Here is a 9105-nt window from a genome sequence, read left to right as displayed (position 1 = left end):
ATTACATCTCCCTAGTCATTTCCTTTACAGCATATACTGTACTTCAGTTGTCCAATTTCTTTGTGGTTTCTACCCTCCGCTAGAATTTGAAAAGTTATTCTGTAACCAGGCATAGTTCCTGGCATATTGAGAGCACTCAAGTCTGTTTTGTGCAAATGAATCAGTGCCTTTGGGCAGTAGACTGACTACAGGAAAGAGCTATGGGTCCTGTTTTGGAAACGGGAACCATCTATGTTGTTCCTCAGCTCTAGAAAGCCTAGGCTACAGTAAGAAATGTCCCATGCTAGCCCTAGCTGGTTTGGCTCAGTGGATAGAGCGTCAGCCTTCAGACTGAAGGGTCCCAGGTGATTCCAGTCAAGGGCACATGCCTGGGTTGTGGGCTCGATCCCCAGTAGGGGGCGTGCAGGAGGCAACCAATCAATGATTCTCTCTCACCATTGATGTTTCTCTCTCTCCCTCTCCCTTCCTCTCTGAAATCAGTAAAAAAAATACATTAAAAAAAATGTCCCTTGCTAAATTGATACTGTATTCAGACAGAAAAAACTTGAGTGCACCTGTCATTTGCTCAAAGCACTCACTATTGTGGTTAATGGGTTTGGTGTTGAGGGATGTTTAATGAACTGAAGATGCAGAGGTAAGACGAGCACACAGGATGATTGATGCCGGACAGAGGGCTACAGCTCACTCAGGCATGTAGCAAACTCTGCACTCTCACCATCGCTTTTATTGGGGTTTGGTACACAGTTAGTGCGTCAGCAATTAATCAACTAAATCTTGTTTTGTTCTATATTATTACAATAGCGTATTAAAGACAACTTGCAGCTGTGCCCTCCCTTTCTGCTCTACACCCACGACTATTTAATCTTATTCTTTCTCAGGGAGGTAAATGTTCTGGGAACTCAAGATTGTGTGCAATTTTTTTTCCCTCTAATGAACACAGCTTTATTATTTTCATTATAAACATAATATAAGCTTATTCCTAAAAATTAAACCATAAGAGACGTGTAATAGAAAAAGTGCATATTCTATTATACAAAGGCAGTCCCCTGTTAAGATTTTGGCAGTAGTTTAAAAATATGGAACGCTTCACGAATTTGCGTGTCATCCTTGCGCAGGGGCCATGCTAATCTTCTCTGTATCGTTCCAATTTTAGTATATGTGCTGCTGAAGCAGGCACTTGTGTGCAATCTTGACCCAGCGTGACTCACTTGCAAGTCACGCGGTGCTCCTGATAGAACATTCACTTCTTCTTGGCAGGACTTCAGATCCTTGTTTACAAATGTCCAGCTACAAATCCCCTTTTTTTCTTGCTTCATTTGATGGAGCATTAGAGATAACACAGCTGCTTTTCTATTAGCTAGTTGCTTGGTTTTCCTGAGTCTTTGGCAGACTAAATATAAAATGATACAGAGACAGATTATTAATCATAATATTCCAGTAGAAGCTCCTAAAGCGGCTTGTAAATGGGGTATAGGATTTAATTGTTGCAATCCCTCAACCATATCTTTTAACACATTTTGCCCAGTTAATCTATGCAGTTCCTTCTGAAATGTTTCTTGTATACGAGATTGTAAATCTAGAATTTCTTCTGTTAGATTCTTATGATTGAACAAATGTTTTTCAACCTTTTCCTATGGAAGCAAACTTTTATTATAAGGTACGGGGGTAATGCAAAATGTTGAATAATTCCAGTCGCATTTCATATGCGTTTGTCTTTGCAGACTTACAATTTGATCTCCTATCATTAATACAGCTTGTTGCAGATCAGCAATTTCTGCATGCATTTCGGTATCGATTTGTCTTTGGACGGACCATAATTGTTCTGACTCCTTATGCCAACCAGCTACAAAATCAGCAGTCTGACTCCTGCAACAGCTGCAGTGGCTGTAATCGCTATAAGTCCCAAAATTACTGTAATTAACATTCCAATAAACCTTTTTCCTCTTTTAAGCAAATCTTCTGCAATATACTGTAACATAGCAGTAGCTGGAGAATCCTGCCATCTATGATGCATTTGTACTGGCAGCCATACTCCAGGTCTAGCTTTCAAAACATAAATGCTTTCAGATGATTGGTTAAATGCAATAGAAGAATTTAGACAAGTATAGAAAGCCTTTCATTAATAAAAATGGTAATCGAACACAGGCTTGTACAAAGGCAGTTTTGTTAACATAAAATTGTAAGGTGTAATTCCCAGAGTTATTTTTATAGAAGCCAGTCCATGCTTTCAAAGAGTGTAAGGCAGGTCCCAATTTCCATAAGTCAGCTTGAACAGGATGTCCTTCTTGATGAGGTGTTGGGGGGCAAATCCTCCACCATCCACACGATGCTTGCATTCGCTTGCGTGGACATGGACTTGTTCTCTCCTCTACGCCATCGTAGATCAGCTCCATTGGCTTTGGAACGGGCAGAACCTGAAGGGCTCCAATCAATGACGCTTCCATAGGAAGTATTAGATAAAACCCGAACCGTCTCTCCTCGACAGGATTCCCAATGGACCCAATTGGACAAGTGCGTAAACGTAGGAACATGACGTGGTGGGAGTAATGGAGGTGTACTATTGTTATCCCAACTAACATTTTTAAACCCATGGGCACTCAGAAGAAACAAACGCCTGTTTTTTGTTGCAGTAGTAGTGTTTTCCTAAATGCTCAGCCAGGCTTGTGCCTGTATTGTTAAACAATGGTCTCCTTGACCTAAGCATATTGGCACTCCCTGCGTTCCAGTGGTATAATTTTCTATGACTCTACCTTCCTCTTCTGGTTTTAACGGACCTTGATCATCATAAGGTCCAGGTAACCAATTTGAGTCATTAACATAAATTCGAACCTTTGAATCCAACCAAGAAACACCTCTATTCAGTGGGGGATTAGGAATGTAAGCCCAGTATATATGATTCTCAGCATTTACCTGAGTGGTTATTAGTGCAAGCATAGCAAGGAACAAAGTAGATGGCGTCACTTCTTTTTTTTTATATCTATATATATTTTATTGATTTTTTACAGAGAGGAAGGGAAAGGGATAGAGAGTTAGAAACATCGATGAGAGAGAAACATCAATCAGCTGCCTCGTGCACACTCCCTCCTGGGGATGTGCCCGCAACCAAGGTACATGCCCTTGACTGGAATCGAACCTGGGACCCTTGAGTCCGCAGGCTGACGCTCTATCCACTGAGCCAAACCGGTTAGGGCATGGCGTCACTTCTTTACCATGATGCTGAACCAGTTGTTCTCCCTCTTCGGTAAGCTTCTTCACCTGACCCCAGGTTGGTACAGATGAATGTTGCGTTGACCGTAGAGCTTTGCGGATAGGAGGCCCCGTCAACGTCATCTCTGAGAAATCCTTGGTCAGGTCACTTAAGTAGAACTTCCTTTTGGTTCCCATGTCTCAGCTTAAGACGCCTCTCAGGAACCCAGAACTTTTCTTTACCTGTGGAAATATAAGCATAACCTCGCCCCCATTGTAGGACCCATGCAGGATCCCATGACTGAGAGGACTCATTATGATAAAACACAGGTTGATTCAATTCTTGTGAAACCTCCTTTACCCAATGTCGCTGAGCAGCAGTGCTGTCAGTCTCATCTTGATTTAAAAAATTTAAAGTAAATAGAGCAGTTAATAGTCTTCGTTTAGGGGATTCTCCCCCTTTTTGTTTTTTGAGAATTTCCTTTAAGGTGCGATTTTGTCTTTCAATAATAGCTTGTCCTGTACTGTTACCAGGAATGCCAGTGATGTGAGTGATATGATGAACTTGAAAAAATGTTTGACATTTTGTAGATAGATATGCAGAACCATTATCAGTCTTAATATTTTGAGGTATTCCCATTACTGCAAAAGCTTCCATTAAGTGAGTAATTACTGCATCTGCTTTCTTAGACATCGCTGCAGTAGGGGTTAAAACATGGGGACTATCTAATTCAGATGGCCCCTCTAGGATTTGAAATAAATTAGTCAATTGATAAGTAGGTATACCAAGGCTGGGTCTCAACCAATTAATGTCTCCTAATAACTTGAAAATCGTTTAAGTCTTTAAACTGTCTCTTCTAATTTGAACCTTCTGTGGAATAATGGAGACATCTGTTAATTTTTGCCTAAGATATTTCCATGGCTCCTGCCATTGTACCTTTTCTGGGGCTACTTCTAATCCGTAGTCTTGGAGTTTTTCAAGGAGGTATTGGTAAATCTCCTGTAATTGTGATTGAATTTCAGAAACTACTAAAATATCATCTATATAATGATAAATTAGAGCATTAGGAAATCTTTTTCTGACTATTTCTAAAGGTTGATGCACATATGACTGACACATAGTGGGACTGTTTAACATTCCTTATTCTTAGAAACCTTAATCCTTTAATGATTACTATAAATAACAGCCAGTATTTCTTAGATTCAGTCTAATTTAGTATTGGAAGGGTTAAAGAGAACAAAACGGGGCAGAGAAAAACTTGTTGTGCTTAGTAGCAACTTGCGGCCTTGAGTCCAGCATAGTTCAGAGAAGAAACTATCTCTCCCTGCTTTCCCTGCCGACAGCCCCCCCCCCCCTTCTGCATTAACCATTTGGATATTGGGGATATTGTTGCAGATCCAGTGGCATTTGCTGCCACTGTATCAGAAATGCAAGGAAATCATCATCTCTTCGCCATGTGGGAGGAACAACCTCATCCCTAGGTTCTAAATCTAATAATATTTTGTTTATTTCAGTAGGCAAGGGCAGCTGGAATTGCCGATCTGCCCCTGTGGAATAATGTGGTGGGTCTGGAGGAGGAGCCGTGGGAGTTACTCCGGGCTCCTCCGACAGTGGCTGTTGAACTGGAAAAGCATTTTTTATTAATTCCTGTAACTTATTAGTGGGTTTAACATGAGGCGGTGGGATACCACATATTAAAGCCTTTATATGAATCAGCAAATCTTTTAATAACTCTTGTTCGTCATTCCTTGTTTTGCTTTTCCTTTTTAATAATCTCTTCCGTTCGCTACCACTAGAATCAATGCTAGTTTCACTTTCTGAGAAATCCTGGATGCCCCTTTATCAGTCCCTTCTATATCTTCATATCCCTCCAGCTTCTGTTCAAAATCTTTCCTTTTTTGCTCCGTATTATTTTCATGAGGCAAAGAAGGTAATGGTCTATTAGGCATGTCTTTTTTAAAAAAATTTTTAATTGTTTTATTGCTTAAAGTATTACAAGGAGTAGTACATATGTCTCCTTTTTTCCCCCCTTGACCTTCCCCCAGCCTCCCCTACCCCCCAGTGTCTTGTGTCCATGGGTTATGCTTATATGCATGCATACAAGTCCTTCGGTTGATCTCTTACCACCATCACCACCACCACCCTCCACAATCCTCCCTGGCCTTCCCCCCGTAGTTTGACAGTCTGTTTGATACTGCTCTGCCTCTGTATCTATTTTTGTTCATCAGTTTATAATGGTCTTTATTATCCATAAATGAGTGAGTGGATTAGAAACCTGTGGTACATATACACAATGGAATACTATGCTGCTGTAAAAAGGAAGGAATTCTTACCATTTGCAACAGCATGGATGGAACTGGAGAGCATTATGCTAAGTGAAATAAGCCAGTCAATGAAAGAAAAATACCACATGATCTCACTCGCTCTGCATTCTTGGTGCTAAGAGAGCACCTGGAGGCACGGAGACTGGCGCCTCGCAGCCCACAGCTGCCTCTTGTCGGCCTCCCTCATTAGGGTCACGCTAGCCAGAGGGGGGCGGGACATTCACTTTGAAAGGAGCATTTGGCTACGCTGTCCACTCATAACGAATCCAGGTTTGACAGAAGGAACCGATAGGCACTGGTCACTTCTCACACGGTCACTTCTCTCCCGCCCGCAGAAGCTCCTCCCTCTCCTCCCTTCTTTCCTCCCCCAAAAGCTCATCCCTCACCTCCCCCTATCCTCTCCCCTCTGCCCCCAAAAGCTCCTCTCTCTCTCTCTCTCTCTCTCTCTCTCTCTCTCTCTCTTTCTCTCTCCTCTACTATTCTCTCTCTTCTCCAGAGGTGCTGCTCCTGTTCTCGCGCTTCCCTCCCTCCCCAGCGGCGCTTCCCCTTTTCTCCCTGGCCGCTGGGGAGGAGGGAGGGAGGACAAGAGGCAAAAATCTCTCTCTCTCTCTCTCTCTCTCTCTCTCTCTCTCTCTCTCTCTTCCCCCTCCCCAATCCCCTCACTCATGCCCTCACCCCCCCTGTTGTCTGTGTCCATTGGTTGTGTTTATATGCATGCATACAAGTCCTTTGGTTGATCTCTCCCCCTTACCCCCACCCTCCCCTACCTTCCCTCTGAGGTTTGATGGTCTGATCAATGCTTCTCTGTCTCTGGATCTGTTTTTGTTCATCAGTTTATGTTGTTCATTATATTCCACAAATGAGTGAAATCATGTGGTATTTATCTTTCTCTGACTGGCTTATTTCACTTAGCATAGTGCTCTTCAAGTCACTAATTATCTGAGAGATGCAAATCAAAACGACAATGTGGTACCATCTCACACCTGTCAGAATGGCTATCATCAACAAATCAACAAACGACAAGTGCTGGCGAAGATGCGGAGAAAAAGGAACCCTCGTGCACTGCTGGTGGGAATGCAGACTGGTGGAGCCACTGTGGAGAACAGTATGGAGTTTCCTCAAAAAACTAAAAATGGAACTCCCATTTGACCCAGTAATCCCACTTCTACGAATATATCCCAAGAAACTAGAAACACCAGTCAGAAAGGATATATGCACCCCCATGTTCATAGCGGCACAATTCACCATAGCTAAGATTTGGAAACAGCCTAAGTGCCATCAGCAGATGAGTGGATTAGAAAACTGTGGTACGTCTACACAATGGAATATTATGCTGCTGTGAAAAAGGAGTTCTTACCATTTGCAACAGCATGAATAATTTGCTTCTAGTGAGTAATGTGGAAGAGTGATGAGGTATGACTTCCAAGACTAGGCCATAAAAGACATTGCTATTTCTGCCTTATTCTCTTTTGGCTTTTTTGGGAGAAGCGGATGCTCCAGCCCCAGTCAAGCCTCCTGGTGATTGTAGCCTGATTGATATCTTGATTACAACCTCATGAGGAACCCTGAGCCAGAAACTACAGCTAAGCTGGCTCATAGAAACTGACCCACAAAAACTGTTTATTGCTGGTAAAGTCACTAAATTTGGGGGTAATTCACACAGCAATAAATAACTAATACAATAAGTATTCTCCAATAATCTGAAGCAATGAAGATCTCTGTTGTGTTAGAAGAGCTCTTCAAACTTTTTGTGTTGATTCGTGATTTTAATGATGTGTCTATATTCTGAACACTGGCTCTGGGTCAGAATCAGACGAGTGCCTTCTATGAATTAACTGCAGCCTCAGCCTTAGGCACAATATCTGTGAACTGGCTGTCCCATAACCTGAGGGCTGCTGGATTTCGTTTAAGTTCCTTTATCCCCACTCTTCATGTGGCATCAAGAAATATAAACGCCCATGAGGTATTCTTATTGAAAGTGCAATCACATGTGAGCCAGTGAGTTTAGATATCAGAGGTCACACCCCAATATCTTACTATACTCAAAGTGAGTTTTTATTCACCTTTGTGAAAAAAGTGAAAGGGCAAAATAGCAGTATGTCTGAGAAACTTCCAAAAGGCCAACAAGAAAGAAAAACTCATCATCTTGAGTAGAAAATGTGGGGGTTCATTCAAGAGTGTCATTTGGGAATAGTTTTGCCTGTAAATTCCATTAATGAAGTTTAGTCCTGGTGAACCTCTTTGTGACCCTAGTAGTGAAAAAAAGTATTCTGTATGCTTGTCTGGCAGGAGTTCCCAAGGTTGTATCATATGTGAAAATTCAGCAAACTGTGCGCTTAGGATGAAAGCACTTTATGCACTTTAGTGGCTGTGTTTTAACCTCAGTAAAGAAGGAAAAGAAGAAATCAAAGGACATGGCTGCAACTGTAGGTGTTACAATTCTCCTTCAGGACTTAACTCTCAAATGCAAATGTAACTGCTTGTGCATCTGACAGGAGTCATCCAGGTCACAAGGACAAACTTACCAGCCAGATTCTAATTGTGGTGAACAAGAGTGCTGCTTTCTACCTGTACCACTACCCGTCTGACCTCCCCTCCCCCTCTGTCCTTGTCTTCACCCCCTTGCCATTATTTTCTTCTTTCAACTTTATCCTCTGCTGCCACTGCTATCTTCTTCCTGTCACTGTCACTAAAGCTATTATTCCAAATGTAAATAAGCAGTGCCTATCACTGCTGTCTACACCATTCTTTCATGGGACCTACCTATTAATATCTATCTGTTCTCCACTTTTTTATCATTTAAAAAATTACTTTAATCCAGAAAGTACTTGGGTGACATCATTGGATATTTTTCTCCAATAAATATAAGCATATTATAAACCAAATTTTACTTACTATTTATTTATTTTTAATTTTTTTTTGCTTTACTTACTATTTAAATTAAAGTTGCAATCTGTCACTTGTTTGATGCATAACATCTGCCCCCCAGAGATGACAAAATCAATTTGAATTTAAATGAGAGCAAATTTTCACTCAACCCGGATGTATGAATTCTGTGGTCCCCAGCAGGACACAAATACAGTTCTGGAGACAGCTATTCAGCATTTGTAACTTAGATCCAAACTGTGCCTTTGAATAACTAATCAATAAATCAGAGCTTTACATTCATTTCAGAGTGTGATGGCGGACTGCTGACCTATTCTTATGCCATGTATTCAACAAATACGTATTGAGCAAAATACATGTTGTTGGAAAGAATTGTGGATTACTACTCAGTATTCATTCTTTCCTCGGGCAAGAACTCGAGGTACCCAGCCTCTCCACCAGAGGGCATCCGAACCCCGGCTCCGGGCGGCTCCAATGGGCGCCGTATCCCGTCGTGCTCTGGGCGGCGCGCGGGCTGGAGCCGCTCTGGCCGCGCCGGCATCTCTATGGTCCCGGCGAAGGGAGGGGGGGGCAGGGGGCGGGGCCTCCATTGATGCGGCCGCTTCTGCCGCCAGAGCCGAGGGTGGGTGCGGCGCGGGGCCGGTGGGGCGGGGGTTGCGAGGGACCCGGCGAAGCTACGTCCTCCAGTGGGAGGGCGAGGCGGGACCC

At 42.6% G+C, this 9105-nt stretch overlaps 1 non-coding gene across 1 annotated transcript; it reads right to left on the bottom strand.

Moving 5' to 3' along the window:
- Positions 1–1070: 1070 nt before the first annotated feature.
- Positions 1071–1177, bottom strand: LOC111827358. Its single transcript, XR_002830862.1, has one exon. It is a non-coding gene; the product is annotated as a U6 spliceosomal RNA (small nuclear RNA).
- Positions 1178–9105: the final 7928 nt, after the last annotated feature.

This window comes from Myotis lucifugus, unplaced genomic scaffold (genome assembly GCF_000147115.1).
Source record: "Myotis lucifugus unplaced genomic scaffold, Myoluc2.0 scaffold_153, whole genome shotgun sequence".
Lineage (NCBI taxonomy): Eukaryota > Metazoa > Chordata > Mammalia > Chiroptera > Vespertilionidae > Myotis > Myotis lucifugus.
This window is presented reverse-complemented; position numbering and strand designations above follow the sequence as displayed.